Here is a 24,177-nt window from a genome sequence, read left to right on the forward strand (position 1 = left end):
ATATTGAGGTAAGGCTATGAAGAGGCATTGAAAGCAAGGCAGAATTGCAGGAAACCGATTTCAGGAGGTAGACTGGAATTGCATTGAAAACATATGAAGAGAGTCAGAACCTCGACAATGATGCACTTGGCCAAAAAGTGCGTATGCTTTTTTTCCTGAATATATTCAGGAAAAAACGCATACGCCCTTTTTGGCCAACCAAGCAAGCTTGCAAAGGAAATCTGCACTACAATGAAGTCTCACATCCACCTGGTCAAAAGGGCCATCTGAAAAAAGTGTAGAATCCATAAAGGCACGACAGGCCATGGAGAACTGGGAGCCTTCTTATGCTGACGGGCGGGATGTAAATTGCCAACAGCCACTCTGGAGAAGTGTATGGTGTTTCCTGAAACATCTAAAAAACAAAGCAACAGAGCCTAGGGCACTTCCACTTATGGTCCTATAACTTAGGGAAATTAAAATCAAAAAGACACAGCCACCCCAAAGTTTGGGACGCCTCTGTTTACAAGAACCTCGTTTACCGTACAAGTTCAATATCACAGAAAGCGAAAAATGGATAAAGAACTTGTGGTACTTACGTACAATGCAGTATCACTCAGCAATGAAATCTATGTCATCAGGCCCTTAGCAGCACAATGAGTGGATTCAGGTATGATGATTCTAACTGAAATAAGTCACACAGAAAAAGAAACATCATAAGATATCAGTAATATTCGGAATGTAAACTTGGCTACACAGGAACTGAATTACACAACAGAACAGGGTCTCAAATTGAGAAAACCAACTTATGCTTGCTTAAGGGGAAAGGTGAGTTGGGGTGCTGCATAATACCAGAGATTGAAATGAGCACAGATAAAGTTCCTTAAGCCAAATATGGAATAGACAAGAGCTGCTCCTTGCTCAACGAAATGGACTCAACACCGCATAATAAACACCTATGAATGTACCTGACTAGTAAGTATCTTAAAACCTATGGATTGCTATGTCTCCGAAAGAGAATCAAGCATGTGTACAGGGGCATAAACGCAGCAGTGATAGGATTGGAGAGGTTCGGTGAGCAAATGAAGACCCTTTGAAGTCATATTGCATGGTACCCATTCCACGGGTTTCAACTACCCAGGTTTAAGGTATTCTTCCTTCAGCTAAAACATGCATGTGGAACCCAGAGTATGATCAACCGTGTGAATGGGAGACGTGTTCAAATATGTCTCAGTTTTCGTACCCTGGTACTCGGGTGCAACATTCCAGACGCTTTACTAACACTCTCCCCACTTGGAGAGTCAGCGCCTTTAACCTCCTGTTTGGCCCAGTTTGCAATTTCTGCGGAAGATGAACAGGAATAGCGAGAACCAATGAGAGACTAGCTGGAGGTGTCTGGACGGGCAGATTTAACTCTCATTTCCCACCAGGAAGAGGAAATAACCAAAGGCTCAGCGTGCCGTGCCGGAACAAGATTAGGGCCTGAAGCCATCCTGCGGTGTTGCGGCCAGCTCAAAAGAAAGCAAGTTGACGAAAGGAGCTCAGGGGCACTGTAATTCACAAACTTGCAACGTTATAAATGACAGCTATCGTCCAAAAATATACTGAAGTAAGGCTGCCAAGAGGACTTGAAAGCGGGGCAGAATTGCAGGAAACCGATTTCAGGAGGTAGACTGGAATTGCATTGAAAGCATAGGAAAAGAGGCAGAACGTCCACAATGATGCACTTGGCCAAAAAGGACGTATGCGTGTTTTCCTGAATATATTCAGGAAAAAACGCATACGCCCTTTTTGGCCAACCAAGCAAACTTGTAAAAGAAATCTGCACTACAATGAAGTCTCACTTCCCCCCGGTCAAAAGGGCCATCTGAAAAAAGTGTAAAATCCAGAAAGGCAGGACAGGCCATGGAGAACTGGGAGCCTTGTTATGCTGATGGGCGGGATGTAAATTGCCAACAGACACTCAGGAGAAGTGTATGGTGTTTCCTGAAACATCTAAAAAACAAAGCAACAGAGCCTAGGGCACTTCCACTTATGGTCCTATAGCTTAGGGAAATTAAAATCAAAAAGACACAGCCACCCCAAAGTTTGGTACGCCTCTGTTTACAAGAACTTCGTTTACAGTACAAGTTCAACATTGCAGAAAGTGAAAAATGGATAAAGAAGTTGTGGTATTTACTTACAAAGCAATATCACTCAGCAATGAAATCTGTGTCATCAGGCCCTTCGCAGCACAATGAGTGGATTCAGGTATGATGATTCTAACTGAAATAAGTCACACAGAAAAAGAAACATCATAAAATATCAGTAATACACGGAATGTAAACTTGGCTACACAGGAACACAATTACAGAATAGAACAGGGTCTCAAATTAGAAAACCAACTTATGCTTACTTAAGGGTAAAGGTGAGTTGGGGTGCTGCATAAAACCAGAGATTGAAATGAGCACAGATAAAGTTCCTTAAGCCAAATATGGAATAGACAAGAGCTACTCCTTGCTCAACGAAATGGACTCAACACCGCATATTAAACACCTAAGAATGTACCTGACTAGTAAGTATCTTAAAACCTATGGATTGCTATGTCTCCGAAAGAGAATCAAGCATGTGTACAGGGGAATAAACGCAGCAGTGATAGGATTGGAGAGGTTCGGTGAGCAAATGAAGACCCTTTGAAGTCATATTGCATGGTACCCATTACACAGGTCTCAACTCTCCAGGTTTAAGGTATTCTTCCTTCAGCTAAAACATGCATGTGGAACCCAGAGTATGATCAACCGTGTGAATGGGAGACGTGTTCAAATATGTCTCAGTTTTCCTCCCCTGGTACTCGGGTGCAACATTCCAGACGCTTTACTAACACTCTCCCCACTTGGAGAGTCAGTGCCTTTAACCTCCTGTTTGGCCCAGTTTGCAATTTCTGCGGAAGATGAACAGGAATAGCGAGAACCAATGAGAGACTAGCTGGAGGTGTCTGGACGGGCAAATTTAACTCTCATTTCCCACCAGGAAGAGGAATTAACCAAAGGCTCAGCGTGCCGTGCCGGAATCAGATTAGGGCCTGAAGCCATCCTGCGGTGTTGCGGCCAGCTCAAAAGAAAGCGAGTTGAGGAAAGGAGCTCAGGGGCACTGTAATTCACAAACCTGCAGAGTTATAAATGACAGCTATCGTCCAAAAATAGACTGAAGTAAGGCTGCCAAGAGGACTTGAAAGCGGGGCAGAATTGCAGGAAACCGATTTCAGGAGGTAGACTGGAATTGCATTGAAAGCATAGGAAAAGAGGCAGAACGTCCACAATGATGCACTTGGCCAAAAAGGGCCTATGCGTTTTTTCCTGAATATATTCAGGAAAAAACGCATAGGCCCTTTTTGGCCAACCAAGCAAGCTTGCAAAGGAAATCTGCACTACAATGAAGTCTCACTTCCCCCCGGTCAAAAGGGCCATCTGAAAAAAGTGTAAAATCCAGAAAGGCAGGACAGGCCATGGAGAACTGGGAGCCTTGTTATGCTGATGGGCGGGATGTAAATTGCCAACAGACACTCGGGAGAAGTGTATGGTGTTTCCTGAAACATCTAAAAAACAAAGCAACAGAGCCTAGGGCACTTCCACTTATGGTCCTATAGCTTAGGGAAATTAAAATCAAAAAGACACAGCCACCCCAAAGTTTGGGACGCCTCTGTTTACAAGAACCTCGTTTACCGTACAAGTTCAATATCACAGAAAGTGAAAAATGGATAAAGAACTTGTGGTACTTACGTACAATGCAGTATCACTCAGCAATGAAATCTATGTCATCAGGCCCGTAGCAGCATAATGAGTGGATTCAGGTATGATGATTCTAACTGAAATAAGTCACACAGAAAAAGAAACATCATAAGATATCACTAATACACGGAATGTAAACTTGGCTACGGAGGAACTGAATTCCAAAACAGAACAGTGTCTCAAATTTAGAAAACCAACTTATGCTTGCTTAAGGGGAAAGGTGAGTTGGGGTGCTGCATAAAACCAGAGATTGAAATGAGCACAGATAAAGTTCCTTAAGCCAAATATGGAATAGACAAGAGCTACTCCTTGCTCAACGAAATGGACTCAACACCGCATATTAAACGTCTAAGAATGTACCTGACTAGTAAGTATCTTAAAACCTATGGATTGCTATGTCTCCAAAAGAGAATCAAGTGTGTGTACAGGGGCATAAACGCAGCAGTGATAGGATTGGATAGGTTCGGTGAGCAAATGAAGACCCTTTGAAGTCATATTGCATGGTACCCATTACACAGGTCTCAACTCTCCAGGTTTTAGGTATTCTTCCTTCAGCTAAAACATGCATGTGGAACCCAGAGTATGATCAACCGTGTGAACGGGAGACGTGTTGAAATATGTCTCAGTTTTCCTCCCCTGGTACTCGGGTGCAACATTCCAGACGCTTTACTAACACTCTCCCGACTTGGAGAGTCAGTCCCTTTAACCTCCTGTTTGGCCCAGTTTGCAATTTCTGCGGAAGATGAACAGGAATAGTGAGAACCAATGAGAGACTAGCTGGAGGTGTCTGGACGGGCAAATTTAACTCTCATTTCCCACCAGGAAGAGGAATTAACCAAAGGCTCAGCGTGCCGTGCCGGAACCAGATTAGGGCCTGAAGCCATCCTGCGGTGTTGCGGCCAGCTCAAAAGAAAGCGAGTTGAAGAGAGGAGCTCAGGGGCACTGTAATTCACAAACCTGCAGAGTTATAAATGACAGCTATCGTCCAAAAATAGACTGAAGTAAGGCTGCCAAGAGGACTTGAAAGCGGGGCAGAATTGCAGGAAACCGATTTCAGGAGGTAGACTGGAATTGCATTGAAAGCATAGGAAAAGAGGCAGAACGTCCACAATGATGCACTTGGCCAAAAAGGGCGTATGCGTTTTTTCCTGAATATATTCAGGAAAAAACGCATACGCCCTTTTTGGCCAACCAAGCAAGCTGGCAAAGGAAATCTGCACTACAATGAAGTCTCACTTCCCCCCGGTCAAAAGGGCCATCTGAAAAAAGTGTAAAATCCAGAAAGGCAGGACAGGCCATGGAGAACTGGGAGCCTTGTTATTCTGAAGGGCGGGATGTAAATTGCCAAGAACCACTCGGGAGAAGTGTATGGTGTTAACTGAAACATCTAAAAAACAAAGCAACAGAGCCTAGGGCACTTCCACTTATGGTCCTATAGCTTAGGGAAATTAAAATCAAAAAGACACAGCCACCCCAAAGTTTGGGACGCCTCTGTTTACAAGAACCTCGTTTACAGTACAAGTTCAACATCGCAGAAAGTGAAAAATGGATAAAGAAGTTGTGGTATTTACTTACAAAGCAATATCACAAAGCAATGAAATCTATGTCATCAGGCCCTTAGCAGCACAATGAGTGGATTCAGGTATGATGATTCTAACTGAAATAAGTTACACAGAAAAGGAAACATCATAAGATATCAGTAATACACGGAATGTAAACTTCGCTACACAGGAACTGAATTACAGAACAGAACAGGGTCTCAAATTTAGAAAACCAACTTATGCTTGCTTAAGGGGAAAGGTGAGTTGGGGTGCTGCATAAAACCAGAGATTGAAATGAGCACAGATAAAGTTCCTTAAGCCAAATATGGAATAGACAAGAGCTACTCCTTGCTCAACGAAATGGACTCAACACCCCATATTAAACGCCTAAGAATGTACCTGACTAGTAATTATCTTAAAACCTATGGATTGCTATGTCTCCAAAACGGAATCAAGCGTGTGTACAGGGGCATAAACGCAGCAATGATATGATTGGAGAGGTTCGGTGAGCAAATGAAGACCCTTTGAAGTCATATTGCATGGTACCCATTCCACGGGTCTCAACTCTGCAGGTTTCAGGTATTCTTCCTTCAGCTAAAACATGCATGTGGAACCCAGAGTATGATCAACTGTGTGAACGGGAGACGTGTTCAAATATGTCTCAGTTTTTGTACCCTGGTACTCGGGTGCAACATTCCAGACGCTTTACTAACACTCTCCCGACTTGGAGAGTCAGTCCCTTTAACCTCCTGTTTGGACCAGTTTGCAATTTCTGCGGAAGATGAACAGGAATAGGGAGAACCAATGGGAGACTAGCTGGAGGTGTCTGGACGGGCAAATTTAACTCTCATTTCCCACCAGGAAGAGGAATTAACCAAAGGCTCAGCGTGCCGTGCCGGTACCAGATTAGGGCCTCAAGCAATCCTGCAGTGTGGCGGCCAGGTCACAAGAAAGTGAGTTGAAGAAAGGAGCTCAGGGGCACTGTAATTCACAAACCTGCAGAGTTATAAATGACAGCTATCGTCCAAAAATATACTGAAGTAAGGCTGCCAAGAGGACTTGAAAGTGGGGCAGAATTGCAGGAAACCGATTTCAGGAGGTAGACTGGAATTGCATTGAAAGCATAGGAAAAGAGGCAGAACGTCCACAATGATGCACTTGGTCAAAAAGGGCGTATGCGTTTTTTCCTGAATATATTCAGGAAAAAACGCATACGCCCTTTTTGGCCAAACAAGCAAACTTGCAAAGGAAATCTGCACTACAATGAAGTCTCACTTCCCCCCGGTCAAAAGGGCCATCTGAAAAAAGTGTAAAATCCAGAAAGGCAGGACAGGCCATGGAGAACTGGGAGCCTTGTTATGCTGATGGGCGGGATGTAAATTGCCAACAGACACTCGGGAGAAGTGTATGGTGTTTCCTGAAACATCTAAAAAACAAAGCAACAGAGCCTAGGGCACTTCCACTTATGGTCCTATAGCTTAGGGAAATTAAAATCAAAAAGACACAGCCACCCCAAAGTTTGGGACGCCTCTGTTTACAAGAATCTCGTTTACCGTACAAGTTCAATATCACAGAAAGTGAAAAATGGATAAAGAACTTGTGGTACTTACGTACAATGCAGTATCACTCAGCAATGAAATCTATGTCATCAGGCCCGTGGCAGCATAATGAGTGGATTCAGGTACGATGATTCTAACTGAAATAAGTCACACAGAAAAAGAAACATCATAAGATATCAGTAATACACGGAATGGAAACTTGGCTACACAGGAACTGAATTACAGAACAGAACAGGGTCTCAAATTTAGAAAACCAACTTATGCTTGCTTAAGGGGAAAGGTGAGTTGGGGTGCTACATAAAACCAGAGATTGAAATGAGCACAGATAAAGTTCCTTAAGCCAAATATGGAATAGACAAGAGCTACTCCTTGCTCAACGAAATGGACTCAACACCCCATATTAAACGCCTAAGAATGTATCTGACTAGTAAGTATCTTAAAACCTATGGATTGCTATGTCTCCAAAAGAGAATCAAGCATGTGTACAGGGGCATAAACGCAGCAGTGATAGGATTGGAGAGGTTCGGTGAGCAAATGAAGACCCTTTGAAGTCATATTGCATGATACCCATTCCACGGGTCTCAACTCTGCAGGTTTCAGGTATTCTTCCTTCAGCTAAAACATGCATGTGGAACCCAGAGTATGATCAACCGTGTGAACGGGAGACGTGTTCAAATATGTCTCAGTTTTCTTCCCCTGGTACTCGGGTGCAAAATTCCAGATGCTTTACTAACACTCTCCCCACTTGGAGAGTCCGCGCCTTAAACCTCCTGTTTGGCCCAGTTTGCAATTTCTGCGGAAGATGAACAGGAATAGTGAGAACCAATGAGAGACTAGCTAGAGGTGTCTGGACGGGCAAATTTAACTCTCATTTCCCACCAGGAAGAGGCATTAACCAAAGGCTCAGCGTGCCGTGCCGGAACCAGATTAGGGCCTGAAGCCATCCTGCGGTGTTGCGGCCAGGTCACAAGAAAGCGAGTTGAAGAAAGGAGCTCAGGGGCACTGTAATTCACAAACCTGCAGAGTTATAAATGACAGCTATCGTCCAAAAATAGACAGAAGTAAGGCTGCCAAGAGGACTTGAAAGCGGGGCAGAATTGCAGGAAACCGATTTCAGGAGGTAGACTGGAATTGCATTGAAAGCATAGGAAAAGAGGCAGAACGTCCACAATGATGCACTTGGCCAAAAAGGGCGTATGCGTTTTTTCCTGAATATATTCAGGAAAAAACGCATACGCCCTTTTTGGCCACCAAGCAAGCTTGCAAAGGAAATCTGCAGTACAATGAACTCTCACTTCCCCCCGGTCAAAAGGGCCATCTGAAAAAAGTGTAAAATCCAGAAAGGCAGGACAGGCCATGGACAACTGGGAGCCTTGTTATGCTGATGGGCGGGATGTAAATTGCCAACAGACACTCGGGTGAGGTGTATTGTGTTTCCTGAAACATCTAAAAAACAAAGCAACAGAGCCTAGGGCACTTCCACTTATGGTCCTATAGCTTAGGGAAATTAAAATCAAAAAGACACAGCCACCCCAAAGTTTGGAACGGCTCTGTTTACAAGAACCTGTTTACAGTACAAGTTCAACATCGCAGAAAGTGAAAAATGGATAAAGAAGTTGTGGTATTTACTTACAAAACAATATCACTCAGCAATGAAATCTATGTCATCAGGCCCTTAGCAGCACAATGAGTGGATTCAGGTATGATGATTCTAACTGAAATAAGTCACACAGAAAAAGAAACATCATAAGATATCAGTAATACACGGAATGTAAACTTGGCTACACAGGAACTGAATTACAGAACAGAACAGGGTCTCAAATTTAGAAAACCAAATTATGCTTGCTTAAGGGGAAAGGTGAGTTGGGGTGCTGCATAAAACCAGAGATTGAAATGAGCACAGATAAAGTTCCTTAAGCCAAATATGGAATAGACAAGAGCTACTCCTTGCTCAACAAAATGGACTCAACACCGCATATTAAACACCTAAGAATGTACCTGACTAGTAAGTATCTTAAAACCTATGGATTGCTATGTCTCCGAAAGAGAATGAAGCATGTGTACAGGGGCATAAACACAGCAGTGAAAGGATTGGAGAGGTTCGGTGAGCAAAAGAAGACCTTTTGAAGTCATATTACATGGTACCCATTCCACGGGTCTCAACTCTCCAGGTTTAAGGTATTCTTCCTTCAGCTAAAACTTGCATGTGGAACCTAGAGTATGATCAACCATGTGATCGGGAGACGTGTTCAAATATTTCTCAGTTTTCGTATCCTGGTACTCGGGTGCAACATTCGACACGCTTTACCAACACTCTCCCGACTTGGAGAGTCAGTCCCTTAAATCTCCTGTTTGGCCCAGTTTGCAATTTCTGCGGAAGATGAACAGGAATAGCGAGAACCAATGAGAGACTAGCTGGAGGTGTCCTGACGGGCAAATTTAACACTCACATCCCACCAGGAAGAGGAATTAACCAAAGGCTCACCGTGCCGTGCCGGAACCAGATTAGGGCCTGAAGCCATCCTGCGGTGTTGCGGCCAGGTCACAAGAAAGCGAGTTGAAGAAAGGAGCTCAGGGGCACTGTAATTCACAAACCTGCAGAGTTATAAATGACAGCTATCGTCCAAAAATAGACTGAAGTAAGGCTGCCAAGAGGACTTGAAAGCGGGGCAGAATTGCAGGAAACCGATTTCAGGAGGTAGACTGGAATTGCATTGAAAGCATAGGAAAAGAGGCAGAACGTCCACAATGATGCACTTGGCCAAAAAGGGCGTATGCGTTTTTTCCTGAATATATTCAGGAAAAAACGCATACGCCATTTTTGGCCAACCAAGCAAGCTTGCAAAGGAAATCTGCACTACAATGAAGTCTCACTTCCCCCCGGTCAAAAGGGCCATCTGAAAAAAGTGTAAAATCCAGAAAGGCAGGACAGGCCATGGAGAACTGGGAGCCTTGTTATGCTGAAGGGCGGGATGTAAATTGCCAACAGACACTCAGGAGAAGTGTATGGTGTTTCCTGAAACATCTAAAAAACAAAGCAACAGAGCCTAGGGCACTTCCACTTATGGTCCTATAGCTTAGGGAAATTAAAATCAAAAAGACACAGCCACCCCAAAATTTGGGACGCCTCAGTTTACGAGAACCTCGTTTACCGTACAAGTTCAATATCACAGAAAGTGAAAAATGGATAAAGAACTTGTGGTACTTACGTACAATGCAGTATCACTCAGCAATGAAATCTATGTCATCAGGCCCATAGCAGCATAATGAGTGGATTCAGGTACGATGATTCTAACTGAAATAAGTCACACAGAAAAAGAAACATCATAAGATATCACTAATACACGGAATGTAAACTTGGCTACACAGGAACTGAATTCCAAAACAGCACAGGGTCTCAAATTCAGAAAACCAACTTATGCTTGCTTAAGGGGAAAGGTGAGTTGGGGTGCTGCATAAAACCAAAGATTGAAATGAGCACAGATAAAGTTCCTTAAGCCAAATATGGAATAGACAAGAGCTACTCCTTGCTCAACGAAATGGACTCAACACCCCATATTAAACGCCTAAGAATGTAACTGACTAGTAAGTATCTTAAAACCTATGGATTTCTATGTCTCCAAAAGAGAATCAAGCGTGTGTACAGGGGCATAAATGCAGCAGTGATATGATTGGAGAGGTTCGGTGAGCAAACGAAGACCCTTTGAAGTCATACTTCATGGTACCCATTCCACGGGTTTCAACTACCCAGGTTTAAGGTATTCTTCCTTCAGCTAAAACATGCATGTGGAACCCAAGTATGATCAACCATGTGATCGGGAGACGTGTTCAAATATGTCTCAGTTTTTGTACCCTGGTACTCGGGTGCAACATTCCAGACGCTTTACTAACACTCTCCCCACTTGGAGAGTCAGTCCCTTTAACCTCCTGTTTGGCCCAGTTTGCAATTTCTGCGGAAGATGAACAGGAATAGGGAGAACCAATGAGAGACTAGCTGGAGGTGTCTGGACGGGCAAATTTAACTCTCATTTCCCACCAGGAAGAGGAATTAACCAAAGGCTCAGTGTGCCGTGCCGGAACCAGATTAGGACCTGAAGCCATCCTGCGGTGTTGCGGCCAGCTCAAAAGAAAGCGAGTTGAAGAAAGGAGCTCAGGGGCACTGTAATTCACAAACCTGCAGAGTTATAAATGACAGCTATCGTCCAAAAATAGACTGAAGTAAGGCTGCCAAGAGGACTTGAAAGTGGGGCAGAATTGCAGGAAACCGATTTCAGGAGGTAGACTGGAATTGCATTGAAAGCATAGGAAAAGAGGCAGAACGTCCACAATGATGCACTTGGCCAAAAAGGGCGTATGCGTTTTTTCCTGAATATATTCAGGAAAAAACGCATACGCCCTTTTTGGCCAACCAAGCAAGCTTGCAAAGGAAATCTGCACTACAATGAAGTCTCACTTCTCCCCGGTCAAAAGGGCCATCTGAAAAAAGTGTAAAATCCAGAAAGGCAGGACAGGCCATGGACAACTGGGAGCCTTGTTATGCTGATGGGCGGGATGTAAATTGCCACAGACACTCGGGAGAAGTGTATGGTGTTTCCTGAAACATCTAAAAAACAAAGCAACAGAGCCTAGGGCACTTCCACTTATGGTCCTATAGCTTAGGGAAATTAAAATCAAAAAGACACAGCCACCCCAAAGTTTGGGACGCCTCTGTTTACAAGAACCTCGTTTACCGTACAAGTTCAATATCACAGAAAGTGAAAAATGGATAAAGAACTTGTGGTACTTACGTACAATGCAGTATCACTCAGCAATGAAATCTATGTCATCAGGCCCGTAGCAGCATAATGAGTGGATTCAGGTACGATGATTCTAACTGAAATAAGTCACACAGAAAAAGAAACATCATAAGATATCACTAATACACGGAATGTAAACTTGGCTACACAGGAACTGAATTCCAAACAGAACAGGGTCTCAAATTTAGAAAACCAACTTATGCTTGCTTAAGGGGAAAGGTGAGTTGGGGTGCTGCATAAAACCAGAGATTGAAATGAGCACAGATAAAGTTCCTTAAGCCAAATATGGAATAGACAAGAGCTACTCCTTGCTCAATGAAATGGACTCAACACCCCATATTAAACGCCTAAGAATGTACCTGACTAGTAAGTATCTTAAAACCTATGGATTGCTATGTCTCCAAAAGAGAATCAAGCATGTGTACACGGGCATAAAGGAAGCAGTGATAGGATTGGAGAGGTTCGGTGAGCAAATGAAGACCCTTTGAAGTCATATTGCATGGTACCCATTCCACAGGTTTCAACTACCCAGTTTTAAGGTATTCTTCCTTCAGCTAAAACATGCATGTGGAACCTAGAGTATGATCAACCATGTGATCGGTCGACATGTTCAAATATGTCTCAGTTTTCGTAACCTGGTACTCGGGTGCAACATTCCAGACGCTTTACTAACACTCTCCCGACTTGGAGAGTCAGTCCCTTTAACCTCCTGTTTGGCCCAGTTTGCAATTTCTGCGGAAGATGAACAGGAATAGCGAGAACCAATGAGAGACTAGCTGGAGGTGTCTGGACGGGCAAATTTAACTCTCATTTCCTACCAGGAAGAGGAATTAACAAAAGGCTCAGCGTGCCGCGCCAGAACCAGATTAGGGCCTGAAGCCATCCTGCAGTGTTGCGGCCAGGTCACAAGAAAGCGAGTTGAAGAAAGGAGCTCAGGGGCACTGTAATTCACAAACCTGCAGAGTTATAAATGACAGCTATCGTCCAACAATAAACTGAAGTAAGGCTGCCAAGAGGACTTGAAAGCGGGGCAGAATTGCAGGAAACCGATTTCAGGAGGTAGACTGGAATTTCATTGAAAGCATAGGAAAAGAGGCAGAACGTCCACAATGATGCACTTGGCCAAAAAGGGCGTATGCGTTTTTTCCTGAATATATTCAGGAAAAAACGCATATGCCCTTTTAGTCCAACCAAGCAAACTTGCAAAGGAAATCTGCACTACAATGAAGTCTCACCTCCACCCGGTCAAAAGGGCCATCTGAAAAAAGTGTAAAATCCAGAAAGGCAGGACAGGCCATGGAGAACTGGGAGCCTTGTTATGCTGATGGGCGGGATGTAAATTGCCAACAGACACTCGGGAGAAGTGTATGGTGTTTCCTGAAACATCTAAAAAACAAAGCAACAGAGCCTAGGGCACTTCCACTTATGGTCCTACAGCTTAGGGAATTAAAATAAAAAAGACACAGCCACCCCAAAGTTTGGGACGCCTCTGTTTACAAGAACCTCGTTTACCGTACAAGTTCAATATCACAGAAAGTGAAAAATGGATAAAAAACTTGTGGTACTTACGTACAATGCAGTATCACTCAGCAATGAAATCTATGTCATCAGGCCCGTAGCAGCATAATGAGTGGATTCAGGTACGATGATTCTAACTGAAATAAGTCACACAGAAATAGAAACATCATAAGATATCACTAATACACGGAATGTAAACTTGGCTTCACAGGAACTGAATTCCAAAACAGAACAGGGTCTCAAATTTAGAAAACCAACTTATGCTTGCTTAAGGGGAAAGGTGAGTTTGGGTGCTGCATAAAACCAGAGATTGAAATGAGCACAGATAAAGTTCCTTAAGCCAAATATGGAATAGACAAGAGCTACTCCTTGCTCAACGAAATGGACTCAACACCCCATATTAAACACCTAAGAATGTACCTGACTAGTAAGTATCTTAAAACCTATGGATTGCTATGTCTCCGAAAGAGAATCAAGCGTGTGTACAGGGGCATAAAGGCAGCAGTGATAGGATTGGAGTGGTTCGGTGAGCAAATGAAGACCCTTTGAAGTCATATTGCATGGTACCCATTCCACGGGTTTCCACTACCTAGGTTTATGGTATTGTTCCTTCAGCTAAATTATGCATGTGGAACCTAGAGTATGATCAACCATGTGATCGGGAGCTGTGTTCAAATATGTCTGAGATTTCGTACCCTGGTACTCGGGTGCAACATTACAGACGCTTTACTAACACTCTCCCAAATTGGAGAGTCAGTCCCTTTAACCTCCTGTTTGGCCCAGTTTGCAATTCCTGCGGAAGATGAACAGGAATAGCGAGAACCAATGAGAGACTAGCTGGAGGTGTCTGGACGGGCAAATTTAACTCTCATTTCCCACCAGGAAGAGGAATTAACCAAAGGCTCAGCATGCCGTGCCGGAAGCAGATTAGGGCCTGAAGCCATCCTGCGGTGTTGCGGCCCGGTCACAAGAAAGCGAGTTGAAGAAAGGAGCTCAGGGGCACTGTAATTCACAAACCTGCAGAGTTATAAATGACAGCTATCGTCCAAAAATATACTGAAGTAAGGCTGCCAAGAAGACTTGAAAGCGGGGCAGAATTGCAGGAAACCGATTTCAGGAGGTAGACTGGAATTGCATTGAAAGCATAGGAAAAGAGGCAGAACGTCCACAATGATGCACTTGGCCAAAAAGGGCGTATGCGTTTTTTCCTGAATATATTCAGGAAAAAACGCATACGCCCTTTTTGGCCAACCAAGCAAGCTTTCAAAGGAAATCTGCACTACAATGAAGTCTCACTTCCCCCCGGTCAAAAGGGCCATCTGAAAAAAGTGTAAAATCCAGCAAGGCAGGACAGGCCATGGAGAACTGGGAGCCTTGTTATGCTGATGGGCGGGATGTAAATTGCCAACAGACACTGGGGAGAAGTGTATGGTGTTTCCTGAAACATCTAAAAAACAAAGCAACAGAGCCTAGGGCACTTCCACTTATGGTCCTATAGCTTAGGGAAATTAAAATCAAAAAGACACAGCCACCCCAAAGTTTGGGACGCCTCTGTTTACAAGAACCTCGTTTACCGTACAAGTTCAATATCACAGAAAGTGAAAAATGGATAAAGAACTTGTGGTACTTACGTACAATGCAGTATCACTCAGCAATGAAATCTATGTCATCAGGCCCGTAGCAGCATAATGAGTGGATTCAGGTACGATGATTCTAACTGAAATAAGTCACACAGAAAAAGAAACATCATAACATATCACTAATACACGGAATGTAAACTTGGCTACACAGGAACTGAATTCCAAAACAGAACAGGGTCTCAAATTTAGAAAAACAACTTATGCTTGCTTAAGGGGAAAGGTGAGTTGGGGTGCTGCATAAAACCAGAGATTGAAATGAGCACAGATAAAGTTCCTTAAGCCAAATATGGTATAGACAAGAGCTACTCCTTGCTCAACGAAATGGATGCAACACCGCATATTAAACGCCTAAGAATGTACCTGACTAGTAAGTATCTTAAAACCTATGGATTGCTATGTCTCCAAAAGAGAATCAAGCGTGTGTACAGGGGCATAAACGCAGCAGTGATAGGATTGGAGAGGTTCGGTGAGCAAATGAAGACCCTTTGAAGTCATATTGCATGGTACCCATTCCACGGGTCTCAACTGTCCAGTTTTAAGGTATTCTTCCTTCAGCTAAAACATGCATGTGGAACCCAGAGTATGATCAACCATGTGAATGGGAGACGTGTTCAAATATGTCTCAGTTTTCGTACCCTGGTACTCGGGTGCAACATTCCAGACGCTTTACTAACACTCTCCCCACTTGGAGAGTCAGCGCCTTTAACCTCCTATTTGGCCCAGTTTGGAATTTCTGCGGAAGATGAACAGGAATAGCGAGAACCAATGAGAGACTAGCTGGAGGTGTCTGGACGGGCAAATTTAACTCTCATTTCCCACCAGGAAGAGGAAATAACCAAAGCCTAGCGTGCCGTGCTGGAACCAGATTAGGGCCTGAAGCCATCCTGCGGTGCTGCGGCCAGCTCACAAGAAAGCGAGTTGAAGAAAGGTGCTCAGGGGCACTGTAATTCACAAACCTGCAGAGTTATAAATGACAGCTATCGTCCAAAAATAGACTGAAGTAAGGCTGCCAAGAGGACTTGAAAGCGGGGCAGAATTGCAGGAATCCGATTTCAGGAGGTAGACTGGAATTGCATTGAAAGCATAGGAAAAGAGGCAGAACGTCCACAATGATGCACTTGGCCAAAAAGGGCGTATGCGCTTTTTCCTGAATATATTCAAGAAAAAACCCATACGCCCTTTTTGGCCAACCAAGCAAACTTGCAAAGGAAATCTGCACTACAATGAAGTCTCACTTCCCCCTGGTCAAAAGGGCCATCTGAAAAAAGTGTAAAATCCAGAAAGGCAGGACAGGCCATGGAGAACTGGGAGCCTTGTTATGCTGATGGGCGCGATGTAAATTGCCAACAGACACTCGGGAGAAGTGTATGGTGTTTCCTGAAACATCTAAAAAACAAAGCAACAGAGCCTAGGGCACTTCCACTTATGGTCCTATAGCTTAGGGAAATTAAAATCAAAAAGACACAGCCACCCCAATGTTTGGGACGCCTCTGTTTACAAGAACCTCGTTTACCGTACAAGTTCAACATCGCAGAAAGTGAAAAATGGATAAAGAACTTGTGGTACTTACGTACAAACCAATATCACTCAGCAATGAAATCTATGTCATCAGGACCTTAGCAGCACAATCAGTGGATTCAGGTATGATGATTCTAACTGAAATAAGTCACACAGAAAAAGAAACATCATAAGATATCAGTAATACACGGAATGTAAACTTGGTTACACAGGAACTGAATTACAGAACAGAACAGGGTCTCAAATTTAGAAAACCAACTTATGCTTGCTTAAGGGTAAAGGTGAGTTGGGGTGCTGCATAAAACCAGAGATTGAAATGAGCACAGATAAAGTTCCTTAAGCCAAATATGGAATAGACAAGAGCTACTCCTTCCTCAACGAAATGGACTCAACACCACATATTAAACGCCTAATAATGTACCTGACTAGTAAGTATCTTAAAACCTATGGATTGCTATGTCTCCGAAAGAGAATCAAGCATGTGTACAGGGGCATAAACGCAGCAGTGATAGGATTGGAGAGGTTCGGTGAGCAAATGAAGACCCTTTGAAGTCATATTGCATGGTACCCATTCCACGGGTTTCAACTACCCAGGTTTAAGGTATTCTTCCTTCAGCTAAAACATGCATGTGGAACCCAGAGTATGACCAACCGTGTGAATGGGAGACATGTTCAAATATGTCTCAGTTTTCCTCCCCTGGAACTCGGGCGCAACATTCCAGACGCTTTACTAACACTCTCCCCACTTGGAGAGTCAGCGCCTTCAACCTCCTGTTTGGCCCAGTTTGCAATTTCTGCGGAAGATGAACAGGAATAGGGAGAACCAATGAGAGACTAGCTGGAGGTGTCTGGACGGGCAAATTTAACTCTCATTTCCCACCAGGAAGAGGAAATAACCAAAGGCTCAGCGTGCCGTGCCGGAACCAGATTAGGGCCTGAAGCCATCCAGCGGTGTTGCGGCCAGCTCAAAAGAAAGCGAGTTGAAGAAAGGAGCTCAGGGGCACTGTAATTCACAAACCTTTAGAGTTATAAGTGACAGCTATCATCCAAAAATATACTGAAGTAAGGCTGCCAAGAGGACTTGAAAGCGGGGCAGAATTGCAGGAAACCGATTTCAGGAGGTAGACTGGAATTGCATTGAAAGCATAGGAAAAGAGGCAGAACGTCCATAATGATGCACTTGGCCAAAAAGGGCGTATGCGTTTTTACCTGAATATATTCAGGAAAAAACGCATACGCCCTTTTTGGCCAACCAAGCAAACTTGCAAAGGAAATCTGCACTACAATGAAGTCTCACTTCCCCCCGGTCAAAAGGGCCATCTGAAAAAAGTGTAAAATCCAGAAAGGCAGGACAGGCCATGGAGAACTGGGAGCCTTGTTATGCTGATGGGCGGGATGTAAATTGCCAACAGACACTTGGGAGAAGTGTATGGTGTTTCCTGAAACATCTAAAAAACAAAGCAACAGAGCCTAGGGCACTTCCACTTATTGTCCTATCGCTTAGGGAAGTTAAACTCAAAAAGACACAGCCACCCCAATGTTTGCGACGCCTCTGTTTACAAGAACCTCGTTTTCCATACAAGTTCAATATCACAGAAAGTGAAAAAATGGATAAAGAACTTGTGGTACTTAGGTACAATGCAGTATGACTCAGCAATGAAATCTATGTCATCAGGCCCTTAGCAGCACAATGAGTGGATTCAGGTATGATGATTCTAACTGAAATAAGTCACACAGAAAAAGAAACATCATAAGATATCAGTAATACACGGAATGTAAACTTGGTTACACAGGAACTGAATTACAGAACAGAACAGGGTCTCAAATTTAGAAAACCAACTTATGCTTGCTTAAGGGTAAAGGTGAGTTGGGGTGCTGCATAAAACCAGAGATTGAAATGAGCACAGATAAAGTTCCTTAAGCCAAATATGGAATAGACAAGAGCTACTCCTTCCTCAACGAAATGGACTCAACACCACATATTAAACGCCTAATAATGTACCTGACTAGTAAGTATCTTAAAACCTATGGATTGCTATGTCTCCGAAAGAGAATCAAGCATGTGTACAGGGGCATAAACGCAGCAGTGATAGGATTGGAGAGGTTCGGTGAGCAAATGAAGACCCTTTGAAGTCATATTGCATGGTACCCATTCCACGGGTTTCAACTACCCAGGTTTAAGGTATTCTTCCTTCAGCTAAAACATGCATGTGGAACCCAGAGTATGACCAACCGTGTGAACGGGAGACATGTTCAAATATGTCTCAGTTTTCCTCCCCTGGAACTCGGGCGCAACATTCCAGACGCTTTACTAACACTCTCCCCACTTGGAGAGTCAGCGCCTTCAACCTCCTGTTTGGCCCAGTTTGCAATTTCTGCGGAAGATGAACAGGAATAGGGAGAACCAATGAGAGACTAGCTGGAGGTGTCTGGACGGGCAAATTTAACTCTCATTTCCCACCAGGAAGAGGAAATAACCAAAGGCTCAGCGTGCCGTGCCGGAACCAGATTAGGGCCTGAAGCCATCCAGCGGTGTTGCGGCCAGCTCAAAAGAAAGCGAGTTGAAGAAAGGAGCTCAGGGGCACTGTAATTCACAAACCTTTAGAGTTATAAGTGACAGCTATCATCCAAAAATATACTGAAGTAAGGCTGCCAAGAGGACTTGAAAGCGGGGCAGAATTGCAGGAAACCGATTTCAGGAGGTAGACTGGAATTGCATTGAAAGCATAGGAAAAGAGGCAGAACGTCCATAATGATGCACTTGGCCAAAAAGGGCGTATGCGTTTTTACCTGAATATATTCAGGAAAAAACGCATACGCCCTTTTTGGCCAACCAAGCAAACTTGCAAAGGAAATCTGCACTACAATGAAGTCTCACTTCCCCCCGGTCAAAAGGGCCATCTGAAAAAAGTGTAAAATCCAGAAAGGCAGGACAGGCCATGGAGAACTGGGAGCCTTGTTATGCTGATGGGCGGGATGTAAATTGCCAACAGACACTTGGGAGAAGTGTATGGTGTTTCCTGAAACATCTAAAAAACAAAGCAACAGAGCCTAGGGCACTTCCACTTATTGTCCTATCGCTTAGGGAAGTTAAACTCAAAAAGACACAGCCACCCCAATGTTTGCGACGCCTCTGTTTACAAGAACCTCGTTTTCCATACAAGTTCAATATCACAGAAAGTGAAAAAATGGATAAAGAACTTGTGGTACTTAGGTACAATGCAGTATGACTCAGCAATGAAATCTATGTCATCAGGCCCTTAGCAGCACAATGAGTGGATTCAGGTATGATGATTCTAACTGAAATAAGTCACACAGAAAAAGAAACATCATAAGATATCAGTAATACACGGAATGTAAACTTGGCTACACAGGAACTGAATTACAGAAAAGAACAGGGTCTCAAATTTAGAAAACCAACTTATGCTTGCTTAAGGGCAAAGGTGAGTTGGGGTGCTGCATAAAACCAGAGATTGAAATGAGCACAGATAAAGTTCCTTAAGCCAAATATGGAATAGACAAGAGCTACTCCTTGCTCAATGAAATGGACTCAACACCCCATATTAAACGCCTAAGAATGTACCTGACTAGTAAGTATCTTTAAACCTATGTATTGCTATATCTCCGAAAGAGAATCAAGCATGTGTACAAGGGCATAAACGCAGCAGTGATAGGATTGGAGAGGTTCGGTGAGCAAATGAAGACCCTTTGAAGTCATATTGCATGGTTCCCATTCCACGGGTTTCAACTACCCAGGTTTAAGGTATTCTTCCTTCAGCTAAAACATGCATGTGGAACCTAGAGTATGATCAACCATGTGATCGGGAGACGTGTTCAAATATGTCTCAGTTTTCGTACCCTGGTACTCGGGTGCAACATTCCAGACGCTTTACTAACACTCTCCTGACTTGGAGAGTCAGTCCCTTTAACCTCCTGTTTGGCCCAGTTTGCAATTTCTGCGGAAGATGAACAGGAATAGCGAGAACCAATCAGAGACTAGCTGGAGGTGTCTGGACGGGCAATTTTAACTCGCATTTCCCACCAGGAAGACGAATTAACCAAAGGCTCTGCGTGCCATGCCGGAACCAGATTAGGGCCTGAAGCCATCCTGCGGTGTTGCGGCCAGGTCACAAGAAAGCGAGTTGAAGAAAGGAGCTCAGGGGCACTGTAATTCACAAACCTGCAGAGTTATAAATGACAGCTATCGTCCAAAAATATACTGAAGTAAGGCTGCCAAGAGGACTTGAAAGCGGGGCAGAATTGCAGGAAACCGATTTCAGGAGGTAGACTGGAATTGCATTGAAAGCATAGGAAAAGAGGCAGAACGTCCACAATGATGCACTTGGCCAAAAAGGGCGTATGCGTTTTTTACTGAATATATTCAGGAAAAAACGCATACGCCCTTTTTGGCCAACCAAGCAAGCTTGCAAAGGAAATCTGCACTACAATGAAGTCTCACTTCCCCCCGGTCAAAAGGGCCATCTGAAAAAAGTGTAAAATCCAGAAAGGCAGGACAGGCCATGGAGAACTGGGAGCCTTGTTATGCTGATGGGCGGGATGTAAATTGCCAACAGACACAGGGGAGAAGTGTATGGTGTTTCCTGAAACATCTAAAAAACAAAGCAACAGAGCCTAGGGCACTTCCACTTATGGTCCTATAGCTTAGGGAAGTTAAAATCAAAAAGACACAGCCACCCCAAAGTTTGGGACGCCTCTGTTTACAAGAACCTCGTTTCCCATACAAGTTCAATATCACAGAAAGTGAAAAATGGATAAAGAACTTGTGTTACTTACGTACAATGCAGTATCACTCAGCAATGAAATCTATGTCATCAGGCCCGTAGCAGCATAATGAGTGGATTCAGGTACAATGATTCTAACTGAAATAAGTCACACAGAAAAAGAAACATCATAAGATATCACTAATACACGGAATGTAAACTTGGCTACACAGGAACTGAATTCCAAAACAGAACAGGGTCTCAAATTTAGAAAACCAACTTATGCTTGCTTAAGGGGAAAGGTGAGTTGGGGTGCTGCATAAAACCAGAGATTGAAATGAACACAGATAAAGTTCCTTAAGCCAAATATGGAATAGACAAGAGCTACTCCTTTCTCAACGAAATGGACTCAACACCCCATATTAAACGCCTAAGAATGTACCTGACTAGTAAGTATCTTAAAACCTATGGATTGCTATGTCTCCGAAAGAGAATCAAGCATGTGTACAGGGGCATAAATGCAGCAGTGATAAGATTGGAGAGGTTCGGTGAGCAAATGAAGACCCTTTGAAGTCATATTGCATGGTACCCATTACACGGGTCTCAACTCTCCAGGTTTAAGGTATTCTTCCTTCAGCTGAAACATGCATGTGGAACCCAGAGTATGATCAACCGTGTGAACGGGAGACGTGTTCAAATATGTCTCAGTTTTCCTCCCCTGGTACTCGGGTGCAACATTCCAGACGCTTTACTAACACTCTCCCCAGTTGGAGAGTCAGTCCCTTTAACCTCCTGTTTGGCCCAGTTTGCAATTTCTGCGGAAGATGAACAGGAATAGGGAGAACCAATGAGAGACTAGCTGGAGGTGTCTGGACGGGCAAATTTAACTCTCATTTCCCACCAGGAAGAGGAAATAACCAAAGCCTAGCGTGCCGTGCTGGAACCAGATTAGGGCCTGAAGCCATCCTGCGGTGCTGCGGCCAGCTCACAACAAAGCGAGTTGAAGAAAGGTGCTCAGGGGCACTGTAATTCACAAACCTGCAGAGTTATAAATGACAGCTATCGTCCAAAAATAGACTGAAGTAAGGCTGCCAAGAGGACTTGAAAGCGGGGCAGAATTGCAGGAATCCGATTTCAGGAGGTAGACTGGAATTGCATTGAAAGCATAGGAAAAGAGGCAGAACGTCCACAATGATGCACTTGGCCAAAAAGGGCGTATGCGCTTTTTCCTGAATATATTCAAGAAAAAACGCATACGCACTTTTTGGCCAACCAAGCAAACTTGCAAAGGAAATCTGCACTACAATGAAGTCTCACTTCCCCCTGGTCAAAAGGGCCATCTGAAAAAAGTGTAAAATCCAGAAAGGCAGGACAGGCCATGGAGAACTGGGAGCCTTGTTATGCTGATGGGCGCGATGTAAATTGCCAACAGACACTCGGGAGAAGTGTATGGTGTTTCCTGAAACATCTAAAAAACAAAGCAACAGAGCCTAGGGCACTTCCACTTATGGTCCTATAGCTTAGGGAAATTAAAATCAAAAAGACACAGCCACCCCAATGTTTGGGACGCCTCTGTTTACAAGAACCTCGTTTACTGTACAAGTTCAACATCGCAGAAAGTGAAAAATGGATAAAGAACTTGTGGTACTTACGTACAAACCAATATCACTCAGCAATGAAATCTATGTCATCAGGACCTTAGCAGCACAATCAGTGGATTCAGGTATGATGATTCTAACTGAAATAAGTCACACAGAAAAAGAAACATCATAAGATATCAGTAATACACGGAATGTAAACTTGGTTACACAGGAACTGAATTACAGAACAGAACAGGGTCTCAAATTTAGAAAACCACCTTATGCTTGCTTAAGGGTAAAGGTGAGTTGGGGTGCTGCATAAAACCAGAGATTGAAATGAGCACAGATAAAGTTCCTTAAGCCAAATATGGAATAGACAAGAGCTACTCCTTCCTCAACGAAATGGACTCAACACCACATATTAAACGCCTAATAATGTACCTGACTAGTAAGTATCTTAAAACCTATGGATTGCTATGTCTCCGAAAGAGAATCAAGCATGTGTACAGGGGCATAAACGCAGCAGTGATAGGATTGGAGAGGTTCGGTGAGCAAATGAAGACCCTTTGAAGTCATATTGCATGGTACCCATTCCACGGGTTTCAACTACCCAGGTTTAAGGTATTCTTCCTTCAGCTAAAACATGCATGTGGAACCCAGAGTATGACCAACCGTGTGAACGGGAGACATGTTCAAATATGTCTCAGTTTTCCTCCCCTGGAACTCGGGCGCAACATTCCAGACGCTTTACTAACACTCTCCCCACTTGGAGAGTCAGCGCCTTCAACCTCCTGTTTGGCCCAGTTTGCAATTTCTGCGGAAGATGAACAGGAATAGGGAGAACCAATGAGAGACTAGCTGGAGGTGTCTGGACGGGCAAATTTAACTCTCATTTCCCACCAGGAAGAGGAAATAACCAAAGGCTCAGCGTGCCGTGCCGGAACCAGATTAGGGCCTGAAGCCATCCAGCGGTGTTGCGGCCAGCTCAAAAGAAAGCGAGTTGAAGAAAGGAGCTCAGGGGCACTGTAATTCACAAACCTTTAGAGTTATAAGTGACAGCTATCGTTCAAAAATATACTGAAGTAAGGCTGCCAAGAGGACTTGAAAGCGGGGCAGAATTGCAGGAAACCGATTTCAGGAGGTAGACTGGAATTGCATTGAAAGCATAGGAAAAGAGGCAGAACGTCCATAATGATGCACTTGGCCAAAAAGGGCGTATGCGTTTTTACCTGAATATATTCAGGAAAAAACGCATACGCCCTTTTTGGCCAACCAAGCAAACTTGCAAAGGAAATCTGCACTACAATGAAGTCTCACTTCCCCCCGGTCAAAAGGGCCATCTGAAAAAAGTGTAAAATCCAGAAAGGCAGGACAGGCCATGGAGAACTGGGAGCCTTGTTATGCTGATGGGCGGGATGTAAATTGCCAACAGACACTTGGGAGAAGTGTATGGTGTTTCCTGAAACATCTAAAAAACAAAGCAACAGAGCCTAGGGCACTTCCACTTATGGTCCTATAGCTTAGGGAAGTTAAACTCAAAAAGACACAGCCACCCCAA

Source organism: Delphinus delphis, chromosome 3 (assembly GCF_949987515.2).
Source record: "Delphinus delphis chromosome 3, mDelDel1.2, whole genome shotgun sequence".
Lineage (NCBI taxonomy): Eukaryota > Metazoa > Chordata > Mammalia > Artiodactyla > Delphinidae > Delphinus > Delphinus delphis.